This window comes from Puntigrus tetrazona, chromosome 16 (assembly GCF_018831695.1).
Source record: "Puntigrus tetrazona isolate hp1 chromosome 16, ASM1883169v1, whole genome shotgun sequence".
In the NCBI taxonomy this organism is placed as follows: Eukaryota; Metazoa; Chordata; class Actinopteri; order Cypriniformes; family Cyprinidae; genus Puntigrus; species Puntigrus tetrazona.
The window spans coordinates 7,338,825-7,363,238 of NC_056714.1; the positions used below are offsets into that span (position 1 = coordinate 7,338,825).

Sequence of the window (24,414 nt, forward strand, 5' to 3'; positions counted from 1 at the left end):
AACTGTCCGGATGATTCAGAATGAATTTGTTTGTGTGATTCATTCACAAGATCAGATTAGTTTTTTAATCAGGAATCACTATCTTTGATTCTAAATAGTGCTGGAAAATACCAAAACTTCTGAAATACTACTGAAACACTGTAACATCACATCATGGCTCAACACTGAAAACAAAATATACTGTATATATTACATGTTAAAATTAGATCTATACACCGAACAGGAGAGAGATCAGGAGTCAGTGACCTCACAAAAACATCAAGAGGAAGAAGACAAGGACACTTACTGAGCGAATCATCCTGCTCCTCAGAAGATCCCGTTCTACAAGAGAAAACAATATGGAGACATTAGAAAGCTGAGAAATGACACACGACTCAAGCGACTGAAGAGAAAGTAGACAACCAGCAGGTTTAGGAGCTGTGTTTCTAACTCTTCAGTGTTTGTCATTAAAGTCCAATAGAAAGAAGTTCAGAAGCAGCTTGTGTCTCTTCAGCAGACTTGAAATAAACCACTCCATTCATATGGATGACGTTAACAATGACTTTATGAAGCTGAGCAGCATGGATAGATTATATTAATATCTTCATTTGATCACAAACAAAAGCCACAGGCTTGGAGAACCGCGATGGTGATGGTAAATGATCATTTTTAGTGAAAGCTCCAGATTCCTTCAGAAAGCGGCGAGCTTCTCCTCCGGATGAATCAGAGGCTGATAGCATGCACACTAGTCAGGGCGATTTGGGAAGCCCGTGTTATTCAGATTCCCATGAGCCTCTGCCGGTGGGAAACAGAGCAATAAAGCGAATCCCAGCGGAACACGCCGACCTCAGACGCTCACATCTGCGTTCGCATCTTGTTTGTCTCAAAGCCTCTGTGATGTTGGGTTAGCATTAGCCTGGAAGCCGCTAAGAGCGCTAATGAAACAAAGATCTGCTTTTGGCCTGCATGCGGCTGCTGTGTTTCTGAAATGGAGGGTGTTTCTCTCTAACTCTCAACAGAAGTGGAACCGGTTCAAATTAGCGGTGAGAAAGTTCTGCCGCAGAAAAAACTCAAACCAGCTGTGAGATAATTAAGCTAAATGGAAGATTGCAAATGACTGCAAAACAATATTTCAATGTGTTCCCAACAGCAGTAAACAAGAGACCATCGGAGGGCTGCGCTTTAACACACCAGCAGGGCCCCAAAAAGTTACCCTACATGTATGTATGTGTGTGTATATATAATACAGTATTTAAAAAATGATTTTAAGTCTTTGAAAGAGGTCTCACTAAGGCTAAATTTATTTAATAGAGTAGAAACATTGCAAACATTGAAACATAAATATTGCAATTTAAAATAACAGTTTTTCCTGTGAATGTGTGTTAAACTGTCATTTATTTATTGACTTTTCAGCATCATTTCTCCTTCAGAAATCATTCTAATATTCTGATTTGCTGATCATTCCTTTTTAATGGTATTTTAATTACAACTAGATAAAAAAAAGTTGGCTTGAGAACCAGAAAGGAACAGAAGATTTGAAGAAATTTAGGTTTAAGTCAAAAAAGTTTGATAGATAGATAGATAGATAGATAGATAGATAGATAGATAGAGAGATAGAGAGATAGAGAGATAGACAGATAGGTAGTACTTGTGGTAGTTGCTAGGTTAGTTTGGACGGTTGCTAGAGTGTTGTTTTGAAGATCCTCAATTTAGTTTTTATAAATGTAACATTTTTCTGGTCTCTTGAAATCGTAAAACTATTATTTATTACTCTTATGTATTATTTTTTCTTTCCCCACAGTCACAGGCACATTGTATTCATTGTGGTTCAGAGCCGGCAGCGCTCACACACTCTCTGGGACGCTGCGGTGTGTGTGTGTGTGTGTGTGTGTGTGTGTGTGTGTGTGTGTGTGAGCTCCAGCGGCCGATCCTGACTCAGCTGCGACGCGAGGTCAAACACGGGGAATGTCAATATTTCCAAAAGCAGAGACAAAGACATCATGACTGTTTGCTCTTGGTCTGGTTTCCCAGGCAGTGGAGCAGATATACGTCATCCTCCACACACACACAGCGACGGAGCAGCGAGTGTGTGTCGATCGCAGCGGGCCTCTGACTGGAACCTGAGCTCTGTGACATCAGAGCGAAGGAATGCTTCGTCGGTCGTCTTTAATAACGAGCGCTCACACAGATGTAATAATGAGCTGAGGAAAGAGTCACAGACTTCACAGGACGTCTGAGCCAAGCAGGAAGTTCATTACAGCACATCCTGTCACGAGCTCTGACTCAGTGTGTGTCCTGCGAGACGCAGTGTGTGTTTTATCAGAGCGTTTTTTGGTTCTGTTTTGAATATAAATGGCACTGAATGTTCACCTGGATGCATATTAAAGAGCTGATTTTCCAATAAAACACATTAACTATGTTCCCCTCCAAAGATTTGAATTTATGCGTAAAACTACCGTTTGTACCGTTTCGGCGTCAAAAGAGAACAAAATTGTCACATTCTGGCACTAAATAGCACTAGAAGAAGCCCCTGAATATAATCGTTTAGAATTTATGCATATCTTGGCACTTTTTATGTGATTTTCCAAAATCCCCATAAAAATAAGTGGATGGAGACAGCTATTGGCTAATTATCACCTCCTCCAGGGCTACGTTCGTTTCTGTCTAAAGCATCCCATTACTGGGCAAGAAACCACCGCAAACCAATCAGTGCGGAGTGAATCAAACTTTTTCCAAACCTTTTTGAAGGATTAGATCGAAAGTGTGCTTCTAGTCTGAAACAGCTGGTGGAAAACACACACGACGTGATCACCGAGAGATCATCAGGGAAGTGATTCACGTCAGTCATGATTCACTGGAGCTCGAGCATCAGGATGAAGAGACTGACTGATATCCAGAAGACCTCATGTTCAAACCCAGTCCAGACTAAAGGACTCCTCGCCTCTTTCACAGGACTGCAGGAGAGATGCTGACCAAAGCAGAGATTCAGCGAGGTTATCATGCCCTGAAGAGACAAGACCAGTTTAAACCTACTATCAAGTGTCCTGTGGGGATGTGGGACACTTCAAAAAGACTGAAGAGAGTCAGACCATCATAATCATGACAATCCTATTAAGAACAATACTGTTGAAATGTGATGAAATTCATTTGTATTTTGGAATATTTGTCAGCTTTGTTTTTCTTATTTCTAAGAATGTTTTACAAATGCAGCCATAGTTCAGAAGGAAATAACACTGATGTTTATGGAGATTTGATGCTCCTGATTCAAGCGTGGATGACAGCTGCACTCATTCACTCATTCATTCACTCATTCACTCACTCAGGAGTGCTGGCAGGACATGTGTCCCAACTGTTTGTTCAAATCCTCTTCAGTACAGACAGAAAGCTGGAACGTGGGAGAGACAGAAAAGCTGGTGAAAACTCATAATGGATCAATAAGGAGTCCAGCTCATGGTTTGTGTCTCTCTACCTTATCCTTCCTCTTTGGGTTACAGTGGCCTGGTTTCCATTTCTGACCACAGACCGGCCCCGAGGTTCCTGTTTACTTCTCCTGGCATGAAAAACTAGCTAGCAGCCCAGACACACACACACACACACACACACACACACACACACACACACACACACACACACACACACACACACATACACACACACACACACACACACACACACACAGACACACACACACACACACAGACACACACACACACACACACAGTTCACACTGAAGCTCATGCGTAATAAAAAGCACCAGCTCAGCCGTTTCATATAAACATGAGATTGATCATCAGAGGAAGATCCTGCACACTTCCCTGTTTCTAAACAAACAGACTGAAGGGAAACTCCACTCTTTTCTTCTCTTTAGTTGTAATGTAACAGGAACTTTTTCTTCTTCAGATTTTGCACCTGGTTTTCTTAAAGCCAAATGGCTCAGCTCCCACGGCTGGAGAGAAGCTTCACGTCTTGTTCCACACGGCATTCCTTACAAAAAACTCAAGACTTTCCCTGGCAGCGAGCAACAAGAGCTTTTCATCTATATATGTTTATGTCTGTGCAAATCATTTCACTCCAGACTGCTTCGTGAATGCCGTGTTTTTATAGCACTTAACCGTATTTCTGCATGAACGCTATCAAAGTATTTTGATTAGTGCCATGCTTTATTAGTTCACGTAGGGCCAATATTACATCTAGGAAAATTAAAAGGTTTATAAGTTAAGTTTACCTTTAAATTTTTCAGTGCAGTTTTTATATCTCGCAATTACACTTAGCAGTGTTTTCTAAGGCAATAATATTATTGCTCCCGTTTGCCCTAGCAACTGCATAGCAACACACTGAAACACATCCTTCAGCTGCACTTTAACTCACACACACACACACACACACACACACACACACCGATCAGTGTGTCCGAGTGATGTGATGCTGAAGGAATGTGACCTCTGACCCAGATCTGATGAGTGGACGGGAGAAGAAAGCCCAGTGTTTGGGAGCCCTGCTCTTCACCACACCGGTCTGGTCCAGTCCGGTCCGGTCTTTCTCTCCTCGGCCCGCAGCTGCAGCTTTATGTGATCGGCTCAGAGAGACTGTGACGCTGCGTGAGGCCTATTGTCCCGAGACTACTGAGAGAGAACACACACTAGAGCACTGACGACAGAGCAGGTGCACCTTCACACACACACACACACACATGGTCACACACACACAGAAAAACACATGCACACACACACACACACACACACACACAGACACACACACACAGAAAAACACATGCACACACACACACACACACACACACACACACACACACACACACACACACACACACACACACACACACACAGACACACACACACAGAAAAACACATGCACACTCACACACACACACACACACACACACACACTCACACACACACAGACACTCACACACACACAAACTCATACACACTCACGCTGCTATTCCTATCACTATGGGCTCATTCCATAGATGCGATGATTTTTTTATTATGCATTCTAAACATTTTACAATCTTAAAACTCTGTATGCTTTATTACATGCTGAATGTCCCATAGGGACCAAAAAATAAAAGCCCCCTCAAAAGAGCGCATGCAAACAGGTCAATGAGTTCAGATAAACAGAATCAGCCGTCTTCATGTTCAGTTAAAGCTCTTCTGTAGCACTTCAGACTAAAACACTGTTTGTTTCTCAGCTAAACACTTGCTACTCAGTCATTTAATTATCAGCATTGAGGACGAAAACAGTCATTTTCCTTCATTTAAACAGCTGTACATGTAATGAATAGCTCTTTTGATAAAACAGGCTTTAAATCATGTGCTTACATGATTTTTTTCACTGAAACATTTCAAGTCAAGAACACTTTAAATCCTTCACACGAGATCCAGTCACATCAGTGGCTCACACTGATCAGTGGTTTAAAGTTTCTTTCTCTCTGGAGTGTGACAAGCTGTTAGTGCAAGCATACGATCATCAAAGATGAAAGTTTTCACCAAAAGCATTTTATAAGTCGGATGATGTTTGTCTAGCAACTGAGTAGCAGGACGACTTCTGATTATTCTCCAATTCTGACATTAACGTTACTAATTAGATTTGATTACTAATGTCTCATACTTTACAGCAGTCCGTGCAATTTAGGGAAGAAGTCAATCAAATCTACATGCGTGTGAAAATAGTCACATAACTGTAAACATTTTCAGAAGTGACTTCAGGAACAGGTGCGTCTATTTAGTATTTAAATGAAGTTTTCATTCACAGTCTGAAGAATTCTGCTCCAGACAACAAACAGCCTTCGACTACATTTCCCAGAGTTCAGCGGGGTTTCGTCTGTTTTCTCAGCTCGGGCTGCGGTGTCTTTGTCTGTCACACGCAGAGAGATTACGGCCCGGGAGAAAGCCCTCATCTGTCCGAAAACAGAGACACTCGAACACTCACCTGAGAGCAGCTCAAACTCAGTCGTGTGTGTATATATATATATATATATATACAGCAGGTGAAATAAACATTGAACACGTCACCATTTTCTCAGTAAATATGCTTCTATATATTTTCACCAAATGTTGGTAACAACCCAAGAAATCCACAAATACAAAGAGAAAAATAATTCAGTTATGTGTAATGAAAGAAGAAAGGAGGTTCAAAAAGGCACGGAAATCCAAGACACCAGAAGAATCTGTCAGTAATTAGAAAGCAATCTTCCTCCTCGTCAGTAGACACCAATATTATCACCTACAGGATGATGAAGATGAAACAATGATCCCGTTTCAGAGAAAGAGAACGGCCCAGTCTATAGACTTTCTGATTTAAAGACTGAAAAAATAATGGAAAGAATAGACTTTTTTTTAGATATAACTGTAAAGATGTGCAGTGTGTTTCGTTGCCAATGTGATCAGAGAATTTAGAGCGCTTATATAATTATGATTTTAACATTGAACATAGTATAATTAATTCACAAATCACAAGTTTGTCATTTTCAATTTTTCATAGCAAATGTAAATAAATGATTTGTGTTTAGCGCATCAGAGCGGTGTGATAAAACATTCAGTGTTTAGTGTTCATTCTGTCCAGCCTTGGCCTTAACAAGCTACGAAAAACATCCTGAAAAGTGAATGTTTGAAAGTAAATCTGTGGAGCTCAGCTCTCGGGCCTTAACTGGTTTTAATCAGTGATGAAAAGGTGCAGTGAATGCAGTGACATGTTAAAGCTGTAAATTGGGACGTCTTCCACGAGCGTCTAATTGCACGCCTGCTGTTGTCAGAGAAGGGAAGGTGACAGCAGGTGAAAGCCAGGCCTGTTTTTAGGGCTCTGGAATTTAAATGCGCCCTCCTCCTCCTCTCTCTCTCACACACACACACTCACACACACACACACACACACACACACACACACACACACACACACACACACACACACACACACACACACACACACACTCGTGAGCGTGGCTCTGCACTCACACATTCTCTCTGTCCCTGTCAATCGCTGTCAGAGTGTCAGGAGCGCTACGTCTGATTATTTATTTAAAAACTCATCCTCTCCTCGACCCATGAAGGTCATTGTTTCACCAAACCAGTTGAAGCGCTCCAAAAGACACGTTAACGCTAACGTCTCCACCGAGCATTCAGACCGGACCGAGCCTCATCGTAGAAATCTTAATATAAAGAACTAGACGCAGCATCTTCTGTCAGCCTCCAGCGTCTTCAGCTCGCTGCTGACCATAAAAAGCAAAGCAATTCCACTCTGTCACGAGGAAACGTCTTTCTTCAGAATAATTGAAAGCGGAAAGTGCATATGGAATAGTGCAATAATAATAAACATTTACATTGCTCATTTTGCTACGGTCACACAGCAATGGACACGCATGGAGTCTCTCTCGCTGGAAGTGGAAGTGTGTTTTCATCACATGGCCGTAACATTAAGGCAGCAATAGTGGAGATTGTTGCAAACAGAAAAACCTTTTATCTTAATCTACACAGATGATGTGAGAGCATACGCTAGTGCTTCGGGTGGAGATATCAGCGGGAAGCCTTCCTGCTTCTCAAGCATGGATGTTTCATAGAATAAAACAAATATCTGTTGATATGGGCACGTGTATTTCTATCTCTCTGTATAGAGCAGCTAAAACCACGCGCACACTGTAGACTGAAGCTGGAGATCAATGCAGAAGTCAATCTCTAATTCAATTCAAAATCTATCTTCGATTGTTCTCGATCAATCCCATCCTCCGCTCGATAACGCTGCGTGTTCTGGAAATCTCTGTACCTCACATCTGTGTCAGACAAAGAGGTCAATCAATCCAGAGAAGATTTTTTAAGAGTTTCAGGGGAACGTGACCTAAGCATCAAAACACATCTGGATGGACGTGTTCAGTCAAACTCTTTCCAGGGTTCCAGGGGAGGTGTTCACCACCGAAGAACCCTCTCTGATTTCCCGTGGAATCCTTCAGTGAACGCTTCTTACTTTCTTTTTTTTTCAGTTTTCATTTCTCATTCCACACAAATCCAGGAGCTGAACACGCTAAATGCAAACGCCTCAGATCTCTTGCTAAAGGAGGCGCTTCATTTAAAATATCACAAACACGTTTCTAAAGCGAACAATCACAAACATCACTGCGATAATATGATATTTATTTACACGCACAGCTCTTCTTCGTGAGCTCCTGTGTACATTTCCGTTCAAGACAAGAAATCAATTTGTGATTAGAGTATTACAAAAGAAATACATCAAGCGTGTGTAGACGTGTGTTTGTAGGCCTATTCTAAAGCCGTGGCTGGTTTTAAGTGTGTTGAATTAGTGTGGCATTCGGTGAAAAGATGCTTCCTGTTAGATTTGTGTGTTATAGACAATTGTTGAATTGTGAATTTATCTGCTGATTGCTGTCAGAAATTGTGTGACAAGTAAAGATTTCGTGTTTGAGCAGTAAATCTGTTTTTTTTCTCAGTGTGAAGGAAATTGTAATAATCTAAAAAAGCTTTTCCACTATGAAGAACCTTTAGTGCAACGCATGTTAAAAGTTCTTGGCGGAACATCTATGTTTAGAGACCTTTCTTCCCAAGCATGCGTTCACGTGAGCGGCTTCACTTGTGTCAGTAAATAATAAATAATAAAGTCAGCTCTGCAGTGCACTAACAGAGAAAGCAGAAGCCCACCGCCGCGCTGAGAGGGGAACCACTCCCCGTCTCCAAATGGAAATTAATCCCCCAAAAAACAGGCTCATCAGTATTCTGCTCACACAGCCTCCAAACGTACAGGAGAGCCCTGACTGACTCCAGCCCGAAATCTGCCTGCTCTTTCTTCCTCCAACTTCAGGCTCGCTATTTGCGTTTAGAAACGACTCCTTCTTTTAACGGGTTTCTTTTTAGTTAGAGAATGAATTGAGAACGACGGCCGTCCTTGTGTCTATCTGTCAGACGGCTTTAAAGAAGAGCCGATCCTCGGGAATAAATTATGTGGACATTATCATAACACAAAAAAGATCCATCCAATCCAGGATAAATGGCTTTCAGGCAGGCACCTCAAATTGCCCATCTGACATGTTTTTTTCCCTTCTTCTCTATGGACGTGAATACATTATTTCTGTCTTACACCTACATTTAAATAGGGGGAAGTGAAGCAACAAGGCTGTGTGCTGCTGATACTGTACATGTCAAGCAAACACACTTCGTACACATGAGATTTACTGCCTCCCTTTATGTAAATAGCACTGAATTGTGGCGCTTGAACACTTGAGGGAGCTGGGGGAGGTTAATTGTGATTGGATGACAGTTGCTTTCTTCTTTTCTTTCATGAATACACAGGGACAATTTGATTTTGAAATTAGTTATTGCACAAATCAAAATAGCAGTTTCTGCTTTTGCTTTCTGCACCGCTGGCGAAAGCGAAGCTTCATTCTCCTCGAGTCTGATTGGTCGCGTCACCCAAAAAGACTCGGCCACAATCACGGGTTAATGAAAAGCATTCATCGAGTCGCAATGGTTTCAATGGGTCGCGCTCCATTTTCTAACACTGTGCGGGACTGAGACGGTCTGGCAGGAAAGTGTGTCCCAAACACACAAGAACAGAGACAGTCAAGACACAAGATGACTTTAAGAGGCTTTCGATCACTGCGTCTACTTTCAGTGATCAGATGCACCAGTTTCCCACAGACACACGTTAACCAATATTAAACTAATATTTAAATCCGTTAATTCTTCTGAACTCTCACCTGTGTGTTTGAGTCACTGCAGCTCTATTCAACAATATAAATACAATACAGCTAGGCTTCACTCGTGTCATCTCTTTATTATCATTATATTGGCCAGCACTAAAGCTCACTCTATGTTAAAGCACATGCTTCCAGATGATGCATGTTCTGAAAAGCACTACACAAATGCATTTGATTTTGGACCGAACTAAAAAGCAACGTCCTAAGCAAAACACCTTAGCAACCACATAGCGACATCCTGGCAACCACCCGCCGGCGCAGACGCAGACGCAGACACTCCCTGTTCTGGAGGAGAGATTGAGGGAGTTTGGGCTCGATGTCAAAGGGTGGAGAACACAACCACGGCCTCTCCTACCGCCTACTTTATTTATCGTGCGCCTTTTCAGATCTGCACTGGTTTGGATTGGAAGTACAACCTCAGATGCGACGGAGGTAAACAACGAGTGACATAACCGAGTCCGAGAGCACCACCAATACCAGATTCCTTTCTCCGTGTGATAAATCATTTACGTCGCTCGTGTAAGTAGCAGTGTGACACATCACCGCTACACAACCATCTCTTACATCACCCTCAACTCCTTTACCGTCATATTTCAGCAATTTCTCGGCTGTCAAAGTGTGCATACGGCTAATGATTCCTCCTCCTCAGGAGAAAGAGCGCCGCAGATCAAGCGCTAAGAAAGAGGGAGAGAAATGTAAACAGAAATGTGCTGTTAGTGCCACTTTGGCATCATCGTGTCCCGTTCGAATGCTTAGCCAAGAATAACAATCCATAATTCATGAGCTGCCGTCTAGTGCACAGACACAAGTCAACGAAGCATTTATTATTCATCGGCACACACCTCACGTGACGAGCGCTCCAACAAATGGCTTTCAGGCAAAAACCTGCGTTTTCTGTAAATCATTTATTTTAGTTTTAGTTTTGTTCTTGCTTTTTTTTATTCCCTGTTGCTTTTGGTTTTTTTTTAATCAATTAAAAGGGATTTAAACCATTAACTGCCAGCAATTAGCAGTAATTAACTAGCATTAGCATACATATAGAGCAGATGAGCGTTAGCAAAAAAATGTTAAATCAAACCCAGTCGTGATCTGCGCAAAACACTGCTTCGTATGAGGTCAGAGGTCACAGGAAGTCACTTCATTTCCAGTAATATCGTAATAGATTGCACAGATGCTATTTGAACCGAGCCGAGTTGGATGATGATCATCAACGCTTTAAAAGAAAAGTGTTTACGATTGTCCTTTTGCATCATTGACACATCATTCTCCTGTACTCTGTATTGTTAAAAGCACTGAATAAATAAAGGTCAGGCTATATTAAAGCTGCCGTTTTTGAAAATGCACGATCACTTTGCCAGACCTCTGCCATGTTAAAGTGCTGTGAGAATGGCCTGATTTGATCAGTTTGTGGTGCAGAGGACTCTGGGGCACGTGTTTCCGCCGCTTTAATCACATTTGAAGCAAAACTGCATCAGATTTAGCTGTTTATTTCTCCCAGCGCTCCTGATGATATGCGTGTGTTGGTGACCTACTTTTGCTTGAGCTGATTCAGCAAGAGGCGGCGGTGCAGGATCCAGGGTCCCTGGTGTCGATCTGTCTATTGTGTGTGTGTGTGTGTGTGTGTGTGTGTGTGTGTGTGTGTGTGTGTGTGTGTGTGTGTGTGAGTTTACATGCATATACGGCTGAGAGTGTGTTGGTGATATCAGACAAACAGTTAACAGGAAACAGAGCTCAAGTGGATTTCAGTGCAGTGTTGATTACAAAAACATGTTTTTTTAAGGTCACTGATGAATCGTTCATAATAATACCAGGAACACGCATTAAAACAGTAAATGGAGTTGGATTTCGAACATCTGCAAATGTGAGTTTCTGGCACTGAGGTGAAGGAGAAACATGTCTCCAACACATGAGATCTGAAGAGGACAACACGAGCTCCGGAGAAAGCCGGCTCCCAGAGGAGCGCTTGCATTTCCTCAGATAAAGTGCAGCCTGTAAGACGGTCACTCAGGGACGCTGCGGTCTGCACACGCTCAGTCACCAGACGCCCGCCGGTGTCCTTGTGTGACACCCTATGCAGATGTAAGCGGTTACGCTGCATTATATCTAGAAAGGTCTGCAAAAACATCATGCACTTAAATTTAACCGCTGATTTTCCTTTACAAGCTTTAATATAACTGAGCAGACAGACATCGATGAAGCTTTCGCTACCATAAGCAATTGCATTTTGCATATTGCAATTGCATATTTCTATATATATCTGTTCAGTCAATGCAAACATTCACATACCATCAGTTTTTTACAGAGAGGTTTTTTTAATCACATCCTATACACTATGAAGAAAACTGAAGAAACAATAAGATCTTGTACTTTTGGTCACATGCCTGTAGATGTGGATGTTAAAACTACAGAGAAGCTCAAACAGACGTCCTCCTCCTGATAAACACTATAGTGAACACAAAACTCTGAACATCTGTTTGAAAACATGTGGCATGAAACTCTTAGAATTTCATTTACAGAAAGAGCAGGTCATAAACAAATTAATTCAATGCAAGTTTATTTGTATAGCGCTTTTATAATGCAGATCACTTAAACTTTGCAATTCAAGATTGTAATTAAGCTACATTTGAAAGATGTATATGCTGTTCCAGGTTTAGCATCATGTGAGGTCTTTTGAAAGAAACAGAAAGATGTGCAGCGCTGCTTTGTGTACCGTAGTAAACTGGGGTAAAGACTGCTTTTCTATAAATGTCACCTACTGTCAAAGTGTGAAACTGAATTTTGGTTTGGTTCGAACAAACCATTTGCGGCAGAAGCATTGCTTTCTACATCATCTTTGTGACGTTCCTGAGAAGATGAAGGCCTGCTTGTGACGAAACGACAGCAAAACATCAGAACAGGTCTAAAAAAGATTCATGCATCCGCAAACACACAAGTCACAACTCGAACTCTCTACCAATACAAACACACTCGATCTCTGTGTGTGTGTGTGTGTGGCCTCGTCTTATTCACCATCTCGTGTTTTCTGAGCATGAGCCAATCAGAGTTTGTCCAGACAAGAGTCGTATTTCATCAGGTTATTTCCAGTCCTCTCAGCAGTGCATCTATGATTATGATCAAATTAAAAGCACATTACATAAAGCATGGTAATTGTACAGACTTCTTTCGTGTTAATGGACAGAAATGATGAACTTGTCTTCCAGAAAACACACTCTGCACACCTATGTCGTGCATGTCGGAGCAAGCTTTCACAGCTGATGAAAGAGCTGGGAAAAGCAACAAACGCTAACTGAATGACAACAGCTCAACCGCTAGCACACTTAGCCCTGCTCCAGATTCAATTAGTGAGATACAGGCCCTCTATACAACAGTAAACACTGTCTGCTGTGTCCTTTCCTGCTGGCTACGGTAATGGATTAGCCACCTCTTGACCTCCTCGGCTGCAACCGTTTGGTCCCTGAAGAGTGAGGTCAGAGGTCGTCACCCAGGCCTGGGCCACTGTCGATCCCAATGCTATTATGCTAAATATCCAATCGTTTAACTCTTTGGCTGAATGTCCCCCGTGGTCACCCTACAGCGCTAACATTGTTATTCTGAGAGGGCCCTGCAAACAATAGCGGCGTGGAGACGCAGTCTCTGGGGGTTAAACAGCGGCCCAGTAACATGAATACAAGTGACCAAAAGACGCGCGGCCCCGGCCCCGCTGGAAACAGGCCATTACGCAAATAATGTGCGTGATCTGTAATAATCAGAGAGTCATCTAGAACACAAGCGGGTCAGAATCTGCATGTCAGGGCTTGAGGAAACAGGAGTGTGTTTACCCACAGGACATGATACAGAACTCGATGAATCCTGAGTCATCAGCTGTAAACAGGTTCACAGCTTTGTGAGCAGGTCAGAGAGAGAGAGAGAGAGAGAGAGAGAGAGAGAGAGAGAGAGAGAGAGAGAGAGAGAGAGAGAGAGAGAGAGAGAGAGAGAGAGAGAGAGAGAGAGAGAGAGAGAGAGAGAGAGAGAGAGAGAGAGAGAGAGAGAGAGAGAGAGAGAGAGAGAGAGAGAGAGAGAGAGAGAGAGAGAGAGAGAGAGAGAGAGAGAGAGAGAGAGAGAGAGAGAGAGAGAGAGAGAGAGAGAGAGAGAGAGAGAGAGAGAGAGAGAGAGAGAGAGAGAGAGAGAGAGAGAGAGAGAGAGAGAGAGAGAGAGAGAGAGAGAGAGAGAGAGAGAGAGAGACAGAGAGAGAGAGAGAGAGAGAGAGAGAGAGAGAGAGAGAGAGAGAGAGAGAGAGAGAGAGAGAGAGAGAGAGAGAGAGAGAGAGAGAGAGAGAGAGAGAGAGAGAGACAGAGAGAGAGACAGAGAGAGAGAGAGAGAGAGAGAGAGAGAGAGAGAGAGAGACAGAGAGAGGTCATTTTTCACATGTCCTCAGAGTGAACCATGAAATAAATAGCTCTAGACCTCAATAACGGAGACGTGACGTAAAGCACTCGGACTGACCTTCTTACTGTACAAAGACAACTACTCTGTGTATTGTTCTTCAAAGGTGAAGCCAGTAATCAAACTGGATGTTACGCACACAGGAATTAATTGTGTTGTATAATCATGAGTCAGTCCAAAAAAAGTTGAGATATACTATATCTTCTCAATCTTCATAATAAGCCATGGAGACTATATTGGAGAAATAGTCATGACTGAAACAGTGCATGATATTGCAGAGCCTTTCATGCATTATTGCTTAAATATATAAGCATTTAAATTAGAAAAACATTCAGGTGGATCTGCTGACACTGTTCTGTTTTCATGGCTTGGGTCACTTCAAACCTTTATCCTATGATGAAACATTTCTCTCCTGACCCGTAGGGCACTAGGATCAATGGCTGATGAGATGAAAATGTCATAATTCATGATATGTTCTTGCAGTCATCAGATCTCAAGCCAACTGAACACCTATGGGAGTCTGTTAAACAGACCTTTGCTCTATTACTAGGGAATATATTTTGGAAGAATTGTGGTCCATCCCTACAGAAGAGCTTCATGCGAAGATCTAAAGCATGTAATGCAATGATATTAAAGAAAGGAGTTTGACTTTATTCAAGTGCTCAGTGATATAATTGCACAGGGGTGCTCTGTCCAGCAGACTTTAAACACATTTGAACCTATTAATCAAGGTTCTCGTGATCACTGGAAACCTCCGGGAAGACGTCTTGGAGATAAACTCTGCAGGACAAGATTGAAAACACATGTAAATTAATTTAAGCAAGCAGGGAGCATTCAGAAATGCTGCCTCGATCCTGTGAGAGGATGGCCCCACTAAGGTCCTTTATGGTATAACTCACTCAATCTGGAGGTCTACTCATTCATTTTATTTCTTCCACAGCGCCGGATATGACCAACAGTACAGTGACTTTAGATGTAATCACTCTCATTGCAAACACACTGTAACACCTTTAACACATTTCACATATCTCAGCGCTCCTTTGCCATCTGTTCATCTCACTGAAGTTCGCAGGGCATTCTGGGAAGAGAATGCTATACTAGATTAAAGTAAGACAGGGTGTCATTGCACAAAAATAAGACCAAGACAAGCAGTAGCCAAACACAAATAGCACTGTCTGCATCACAGGGCTGGTTCATGTTTCTCTTTCCATAGATTACCACCTCTCCTCTCTTCTATCTTCTCTCTTATACTTCTCTGCTCTTTCACTTCTGCTGTAGCTTCTGCAAGGCTCTGAGAACTGCTGTTCTCATATGATAAACCACATGTTAAGTTTCTCGTTTGTGAAAACACTGAGGATAAAAGCATCTTCTTAATGACAAAACGCAGATGTCAGTGTCTCCCTGTGAACTCATCCACCCTTGCTCATATCTGCCTACCCTCAGAATCACAAGACAACACCCAGCAATCTGTAGCTCTAAACCAGGCCTTTAAAACACCCATCTGATCTATTAAAACTCCAGAGTTACAAAACTTTCCCAAGCCTCGAGTCCAACCCAAGCCTGTAGAAGTGTCTAGCCCTGAGCTGTAGACCCAGGAGGTTTCCACAGCAAGGTCAGACCGAAGAGGGTTATTACATGACAATTAGGCTCTGGCAAAACAGTAGGGAGTGGCGTTCGACTTTATGGGCCTGCGAGTAATATGGGCCTGTGTGCTGATGTTATCACACAGAGCTCTGGCAGGGTTTGGACAGTCCCTCGAGGTGTTTGCTGCTGTTTTAATCATGCTCTCACTAGCTCTCTTAAGTCTATCTAAAACGTCCAGCTCTCTTTGATGTCCTCATGAAACAATCAATGGGAAAGATTCGATGAGCAGCAGGTTTGCTCTTCTCGTATTTCTCCTAAAAAAGGATGTCCTACCTGTCTTGTGGCTTGGATCAAAAACATGCTTTTCTTTTTAAAACATTATTCGCAGAGTCATTAGTCTGACCTACTTAAAGTTTTAATGTTGTTCAATGCTTTAGAGAACAGATGATAGTTTTACTAGCATTACACACACACAGCTGATTAAGACCATATGAAGGTAGACAAGGTCGAAGGTAAAAGCATTGAAACTGGGTAACTAGATGATGTGACCTTTACATTAACTTTGCATAAAGTGTTTTGGAAGATCCATCTAGAGCTCTATGTTACTTATGGTATATTTTTATAGATACGAGCATATGTTTTTTTATAGCTGTAGATTAGACCTTTATATAAGAGACATAGTCCCTCCTGCTTACTGTATGTGTAATGTAGAACAGTAAGATGACCTTAGAGCAGAGTAAACCTCAATATAAAGATGCACGTTTTCCAAAACTCAACTACCTACATTATATATACTCTTTATACAGTTTTTACTGCTCGACTGATCTTAGTTTAAGCTTTTGCCATATGAAATTGTTGTTTTGGAGCAAAGCCAGTCCAAAAAAGAAAAAACTGTGGCACATGTTTTCAGTCGCTTGGTTCACAGACCAGCTCTGAAACACAGGAACGGAAATATATTTGGACCACACAAATGCAAAAGCCATTGCAGACTAACAAAGGAGCAGGTTTCACCGTGAAGACATGCCTAAACATGCCCCATATCTGTGAGAGTCTCCGGCTCCTGCTTCAGTGAAAACACTGAGCCTTCCTTGACCTCGGGTTTGTATTCAGCAATAATTAGACTCTCGAATCCAACCCGCAGTCAATGTTCCGCCCAGATTACATCAGCATTCCAGTGAGCAAATAGCAAAGCAGACATTTACGCCAGTTTCATGGTAAACGACAAGGGCCATTTTGCGGACTGGCTGTGATTTTACCTCAGCGACTATCATGCAACATTTCGCTACGGCTGCCATTTCCACCATTCAGTGTTTGCGTTTGTTCCCGGTAGAGTTTCTCTGAGCTGCCAGATCAGCCCTCCAGAGGGTCCCATGGTAGACAAATTGGCCTTTTATTGCGGCTGTTGACTGTGGAATGCACCTCACAAAAGCTGCGGAGCTTTAGATCTGTGCCATAGTGAAGTCTGAACAAGCACAGTGGTTACAAAACACTACGGTGGCTCGAGAAAGAGGAAGAAAAAGTGAGAAACCACAAAAATCATTAGCATACCATCTTCTCTACCACCTTATTAACATTTTGCATCTGTCTTCCCCCAACGCTCGCTCTCCTCCAATCTGGGCAGGCCATTTGAATCCTCCACATAAAGATAAATGCTCTCTGGAAAAGTTTCAAGGTACCAAACACATTCAAATGCCTGCCTGAGTTCAACTCTCTAATTTAACATTATCTCAAGGTTAATAGCCCTGACACACAAAAGCACTTAATAACCCAATAAAACAGCACTACATCATTAAACCTCCCTCACAGCACTCCTACTGCCGCTGCGCTGGGGACAGGGACCACAACATCAGCCATAATAATCTCAGAGACTCTAATTCACAGCTAGAGTTAGCCAATAATTCATGAACCCATATGCTGGTGTTTTGGACTCAGAGAGCCGAGCACAATTCAATCAATGTCAGCTCTCAGAGCAGACTCACCTTCAGATAATAAGCCATGACGAGATGAGGAACACATGCTTGAAGACAGAGCTGTCGTCTGTACTGAAAAAAAAACCACCAACTCACATTTGGCCCTGAAAGAATTTGCAGAGAAACATCTGAGATCACACTGAGAACACATTAACCATCATCTTTAGCAAAAAAAGACAAGCCAAACAAGCCAGGAGACAAAGTGGATATTGCAATAAACACATAACTGAGAATGTCAGTAAGTCTCCTGTGATATAGAAGTGTTTCTTCTGAACAATGTTCTGCAGGTTCTCTTCGCAGTAATTAAAGCCATCCAGAAGAAGACAAATGAGAAGTTGTGTCAGTTGAATTTTTTGACTTCCACAGTTTCTTTGTTATTGTATACACGGTTTAAATGAGTTGCCTGAAGCTCTGTTTATATTAGTTTTCTGTATCTCAGCATGAAAAATATTACTTCATTGTAAGTTGTAATAAACCCATTTGGGTGGAGAACATCTACAACAAAACATCTGTTTGTTTCGAGTTAATCTAATCAAAATTAGCTTCAAATGTTTGGCCCCCATAATTCGAGCATACTGCATGACTTCAGTGGTTACATAATATGGTGTCTAAGCAGAAACACAGTTTATCAAGAGCCTGTCACGCAGCAGGGTGGCAGAAGCCCCCTCATCGGTGTGAAGTGAGCTCTCTCCCCAGCAGTAACAGCAGGGTACGAAAGTCTCTCCGAACCCAGCCCATAAAAATGGCCTGTAATCTTTGAGGTGTAAGGCCTGGCACTGCAGCGAGGTTCATACGGGGCCTTCTCACACCGCCTGACCTCGCCATGTGTGTGTGTGTGTGTTTACTGTGTGAGGGAAGCAGATCTGACGAGTTTATACACAGTTTACTCTGTGTTTGGGTTCCCAGGAAATAACAAGTCAGTAATGGCTTCTTACGAGACCAGATTACCGCGTTGCATTCGAACTCAGTTTGCACTGCACTGACTTGTGTTGAATTTGATCTGAAAAAGATTATTTTCTATTTTCTTTGTTTTGTTTTTTTAAAAAACAAGCAACATCTGCTTGAAATCCATGCATGTTAAATGCGACACCGAACACGGGTCCTTAAAACAAACGTACACATCTGGGGTACTTCCTGCTTTCAAGAACAACAGAGGAAATCTGGACAGATAAGACATGAATTATAAACACTAATATATGATAAACTGCCACATCCTGCAGAAGAAACACAGCCTGCCTTCAGTTTGTTTTCTCTTGCTGCAGTCCTTTCAAAGAGCTTCCCTTGCTTTTTTGTTTTATTCTTTCTTCAGCCTATGTCATTTTTTGTGCTGATGTTTATTGACCCATGACCGCAAGACAAATACTGCGGTAGAGCGATGGAGGGATGAAGACGAGAGAGAAGGCAGGACAGAGACGGGAGGGAATTACTGAGAGCATGAATCTGGAGAGTCTTGGGCTTCACCACAGGAGCTCAGCCTGCAATTTCATCCATGGCCAAACCAGAAGAAGACCAACCCAGTCTGGTCTTGCGTAGCCGAAGGATCACTGCACCTACATCTGTCTCCAGCCTCAGACGGCCTGCTGTCTGTTCATGTGCACTGTAATCTCCAGGACCAATCTGATTGTCTCTATATGCAATTTCCAGGATTCAGAAACAAGGATACTCAAACCAGCGATTCTACGGAAAAAAATTACTCTCTTTTGACTTGCCAGTGTCTGCAAGTGTAGTTGCAGCAAATCTTTAAACGTCTGTCACATTGACAAATGTAGACTGTGCTGATTGAGGCTGGAATACACTCCATGACTTTTGCCCAGATTTTTCCCTGATTTTCAGTCTGGGCAAGTTGAAGCTAGTTGTTGAATGTCAGAGCCAGTCTTTGGATCTGAGCTTACAGATTTCCTTAAAAGAAATTGCGTTGTTTAAAATGGTCACAGATTGTTTCGCTTTAGACTCTGAGTCAATGGAGATCAAGCATATTTCCTATTTTAAGAACACAGTTTTAGAAAACATATAAATGGCTTGTTTTGCTGGTCAGGCCTCCTGGAAACAAAGGGTGTGCTTACATGAAGGTGCTTCATCTTTTCAGTGCCAGTTCGCTACTGCAGAATGAACTATTTTAGATAAATGCCACCCTAAACTGAACAAGACTGATCAAGACACTCTGGCTAAGTAAAACTACTCTTCTGACCGTGCTGATAGCCTTGTGGGCAGCACACTGACGTAAAGCGCTACGGGTGTGTCCCAAGTTCAAATCCTATCTCACAGACCTTTCCTGATCCCTCCCCTTCTTCCTGTCACTATTCAAATAAAACAGCATAAACATTCATTCATTGCCAATCTCAAACTAGTTCCATCTCGGTTTTTAAACATACTTCTTTATTTTGAGCAGGGTTGAAGACTTGAGAAATCACGACCTGTCGTCACGTTCTAGCTAAAGAAGATGATGTCACAGGTCCCAAGAAGCCACGTGAAGCATATCTCTCTCCGACACAGCTGCAACACACACTGACATCCTTCCTGATTGGATTGGGCTTGGCTTACAGTGTTTCCCGTCTCTACTTAATGAGAGTTAATATTTTAGAGCTGCTCCACACCGGGCAGTGTTGCATTACCAGTCATATATATCCAGACGAATGACTTTACTCTCGACTGGGCTGGAGCCAGACCCCCATCCCGCCGGCTCCGGCCCAACGCAAGCTGACCTCGACTGAACTGCTGCTGCTGCTGAAACTGACTTCATTACAGCCCTGAAACAAGCCTCTCGCTTAAACACACAGCCACAGCTCTATATTTTTGAGACATCTGAAAGGCACTGGTCTCAAACTTAGTTTTTGGAGGGCCACAGCTCTGCACAGTTTAGCTCCAACCCTAATCAAACACACCTGATCCAGCTAGTCAGGCTCTTCTGAATGGCTAGAAACTTTGAGAAAGTGTGAGCTGGAGCTAAATTTGGCAGAGCTATGGCCCTTCAGGAATTGAGTTGGAGACCACTGGAGTAAGGTGTCTGATGTCCGAGACACATCTGAACCACAAATCTAAAGGAAATAAAGGAGGAGCTCACAGGGCCATGCTTGTTTTCCAGCCCATTGCACAGAACACACACTCAACTCTTGGGGAAACGGAGGCATGACAGACAGGAAGTGAAGTACACAAGTTCTGCCAAACAGGACTGGCTTGGTACTGACCTGAACACAGGACACTTAGAAACCGGTCTCCACTTAATATGCATCAGTTTGCAGTGCTTATGAAAAATAGATTAGGTGTGTGAGAAAAGGAGAGAAACAGTCGCATATGGACAGAATCAGAGAATGAAATAATTAAGAATAAGCAGGAAATACAGGGAGCTAATGGCTGAAGTCTTTCATTGCACAGTGCTCTGCTGGGACACTCAAGAGGTTCTTCAGCTTGTCTTTTCACTGCAGCTCCTCTGGGAAAACCCCTGACAGGCCGCTCCACCGCAGGAGGGACCGAATGCGAGCAAACAGCCCATCAGCCAAGACCTCAAAACCAATAATGAACACCAGAGAGGATGGCGACCAGAGGGAGGAGCTCTGCTCAGCTCAATACCTCACACTTTCTGCTTCATTAACACTACACGCTTTTATCTTCAGGACCGTTTTAATCCTACAAGATTCCTGCATCCTCTCATTGTCCTAAAATCCAATGTACGGACATTAAGGCAGATGACTCTCATTTGACAAATTACTGAGTTCAGACGTGTGTCAGAACATGATTCATAATAAAAAGAGTTCTAATGCAGTTGGAGAAATCATATAGCAGCGTTCTCTGCTGCTGATGGGTTTGATGATGTTCACTTTAGTGCCACTCCATTTTGAAGAAACATGCTAGAGGCAGGCATTTCGAGCAACTCTACCAAACACAGTTAGACTGGGGCAGAACTTTACTGTGTCCTTGCACAGACTAGACTACGTCTTGAGTAGTTGTGTAATTGTTTTATAATGCACAGTCACACACTCTTTCTGATCGTTTAGAACTAAAATAAAAATTTACCCTTTGATGCATATAGCAGTGCGTACAGAGCATAAAACTGAGAGACAACGAGAAAGAAATTCAGACAAAACAGGAATATTGTAGGTTATTTACAAATTAAGGTCTTTTGATCAGCATTTTCTGTTAATAAAAAAATGCTTCAAATACGATTCTCAAGCAAACTGATCAAAGCTTTAAAAGTGCCAGACTTTGGTGTTTTGAGTGATATATGGAGCTACTAACATCTTTCAGAGACTCCAGTCTGACTGACTGGGATTGGAGAACACAACTGACAGGCATCATTCGTGAGAGCAAGAGATGCAGTGGGGAGATGTGGGCAAATAATCACTCAATCGAGCCGTAAGGAGGAATAAACCACTCAAAACGTGAGTAGAGAACCGCTGACAGACACAGAGGATGCTGCTCTCAGTTTCTGTTTGGGTGTCATCGAGCGATGCATGTAATTGCCTTTGATTGGCTCCATCACACCAAACGTCCTGCTGCTAGTTTAACTCGTGTCCTACACTGAGATCTGACTCAAGCTGCTTGTGTAACGTGTGTGTTTACATGCTGCAAAAAATATTCACTGTAAAAGGTTTTTTCCACATTACAAATAAAACTAAGTTTTCAAGCGCTAATTTCATAAAACATTTTTTTTGCTAAACGCAATACACAATTCTTTATGTAACACAGAAAATCTAATACCATTTAACATGGTGCTTGCAAGTATTTTTTGAAATGCAGTGCTTCCTTTGACAAGAGATTTTGTGGCATTTTGTGTGCAGTTCTGTAAATCACACTGAACACTGCTCCCATTGGCCATTAGTCAGAAAAACAATAGCCCCGCCCCAAACTCACACCATTGGTTAAGATAATAGTATTGTAACATAAAAACGATGACAGGCGACAACTGTGCATAAGGTCAGATCTGTGTGTGTGTGTGTGTGTGTGTGTGTCACACACAGGGCATCTGCTGTTGGTTTAGAAACTCTATCAGATAATGGCTCATGAGGGCTGAAGGCTGGAGAATCAGGTTCCCCTGCAGACCGGCTCCAGACGCGGCTCTGAATGGCTGGGGCAGGAGCAGGGGGCTGATTCAGACTCATTGTTGGGGCAGGAATGGGACAGCTTCCAAACCGCTCCATTAAACCGGACACCGAGAGCCAGAGCCCAGCACAACATCTGTCAGGCAAGCCGGCCAAATCAGTTGTGCTCCTGTTACATCCGTGACCAGACTCACTGCTGTCGCCCGACGAGCAGATCGACTTCCTTCCATCTGGAGAGCAGGAATTAAGATTTCATTGCATACGAAACTATTGTTGTGTAATATCACTGAATGCGATGGCTAACCATGACAGGCTAACCCCAGTTTCATTTCCTCGCTTTTTCTGTGTATAAAATGATGTTCATTTATATACGGTATCAGTGTTAGTCACTGTGCAGCTGGAAAACACACCAGTTTATTCTCAAGACACCGTCAAACGTGTGTGTGTGTGTGTGTGTGTGTGTGTGTGAAGCTGCAAGAGAGCGAGGCGGTGGGCAACGTGAAAGACTTCTGTACAACATCAGGACAAAACCACAATCAGAGTTCAGGAGGAGGAGGACGGATCTGGAGCAGTCTTTGCAGGGGGGCCGAGCTCGTCTTTATTACGCACTTTATGGGTGGCCAAAAGATTCAATAAACAAGCACCGAAGGAGCTGCGTGAGAACTAAATAAACTAGTCCTTTATGAAGCCTTCAAAGAGCGATACTGCTGCTCAGACTGAGAGAACAGCGGCTAAAATGAGATGTTAGGTTTAAAGCGACTCTAAAACGAGCAGATGATTCACAGCCGTACGGTTGAGATGAAGATAAATGGCCTCTTCCAGCTCGGCTAATTAAGAGCCAGGTCTACAGGAGGGAGACGATCAGGTCCGATCTAAATGTCAGCCGGGGCCCAGAGGAGCCTCTTTAACTCTGTCACACAGGGCTCAGGTGAGCAGGTATCCAAGCTGCTGTACAATCACAGGTGTCTCGTTCGGAGACTGAATTAAACACCCGCTCGTTTTAATGAAGCGCTCCGAGAGGACAAAGGTCATCTCTGTGCTCCTCTTCACTTCCTCCGGCTCTGGGTTTCTCCTCTCCCGCTCCACGTCTCTCACTTATTGAAAAAGTGGCTTAATGCTCTATCAAATGAGGCATGCAGGAATTGGAGGGCTTCATTAGACCTGATGCAGTGTGTGTGAGTGTGTGTGTGTGTGTGTGTGTGTGTGTGTGTGTGTGTGTGTGTGTGTGTGTGTGTGTGTGTGTGTGTGTGTGTGTGTGTGTGTGTGTGTGTGTGTGTGTGTGTGTGTGTGTGTGTGTGTGTGTGTGTGTGTGTGTGTCTTGACCATCGGGAGCTTCACTAAACGAATCATTCAGCTGACATCACACTTTTATTTAAATTATTTCATTCTGTTTCATTTCGTTCCAAATGTTTTTTTGTTTTGTTTTGTTTTAAATGCATTTTTCTGCATTACGTTTTCTAACTAAAAAAGTTTGTCTAGTTGACTGAAATTTTGAGACTTATACAATTTAAAAATAACTTAATTAATTTAATTTCAAGGGCCTTATGAAATGTTTTATTTTATTAAATATTTATATTTTCTTTTCATAATTTTATTTTAACACTTAAACTTGTAATAAACTGAATTCATAAAATATTAACAATTATAAATTGTAAATTAAATACTGAACAATAAATACAACTCATACATGCAACATTTTCAGATT

The 24,414-nt window shown here is 42.5% G+C and overlaps 1 long non-coding RNA gene across 7 annotated transcripts in view; it reads right to left on the reverse strand.

Moving 5' to 3' along the window:
- Nucleotides 1-24,414, reverse strand: part of LOC122360224 — a 54,825-nt gene that overhangs the window by 7,299 nt on the left and 23,112 nt on the right. For all 7 annotated transcript variants that reach the window (XR_006252784.1, XR_006252782.1, XR_006252788.1 and 4 more), the window contains one exon: nucleotides 287-321. This is a non-coding gene — a long non-coding RNA (uncharacterized LOC122360224). The remainder of the gene's footprint in view (nucleotides 1-286; nucleotides 322-24,414) is intronic.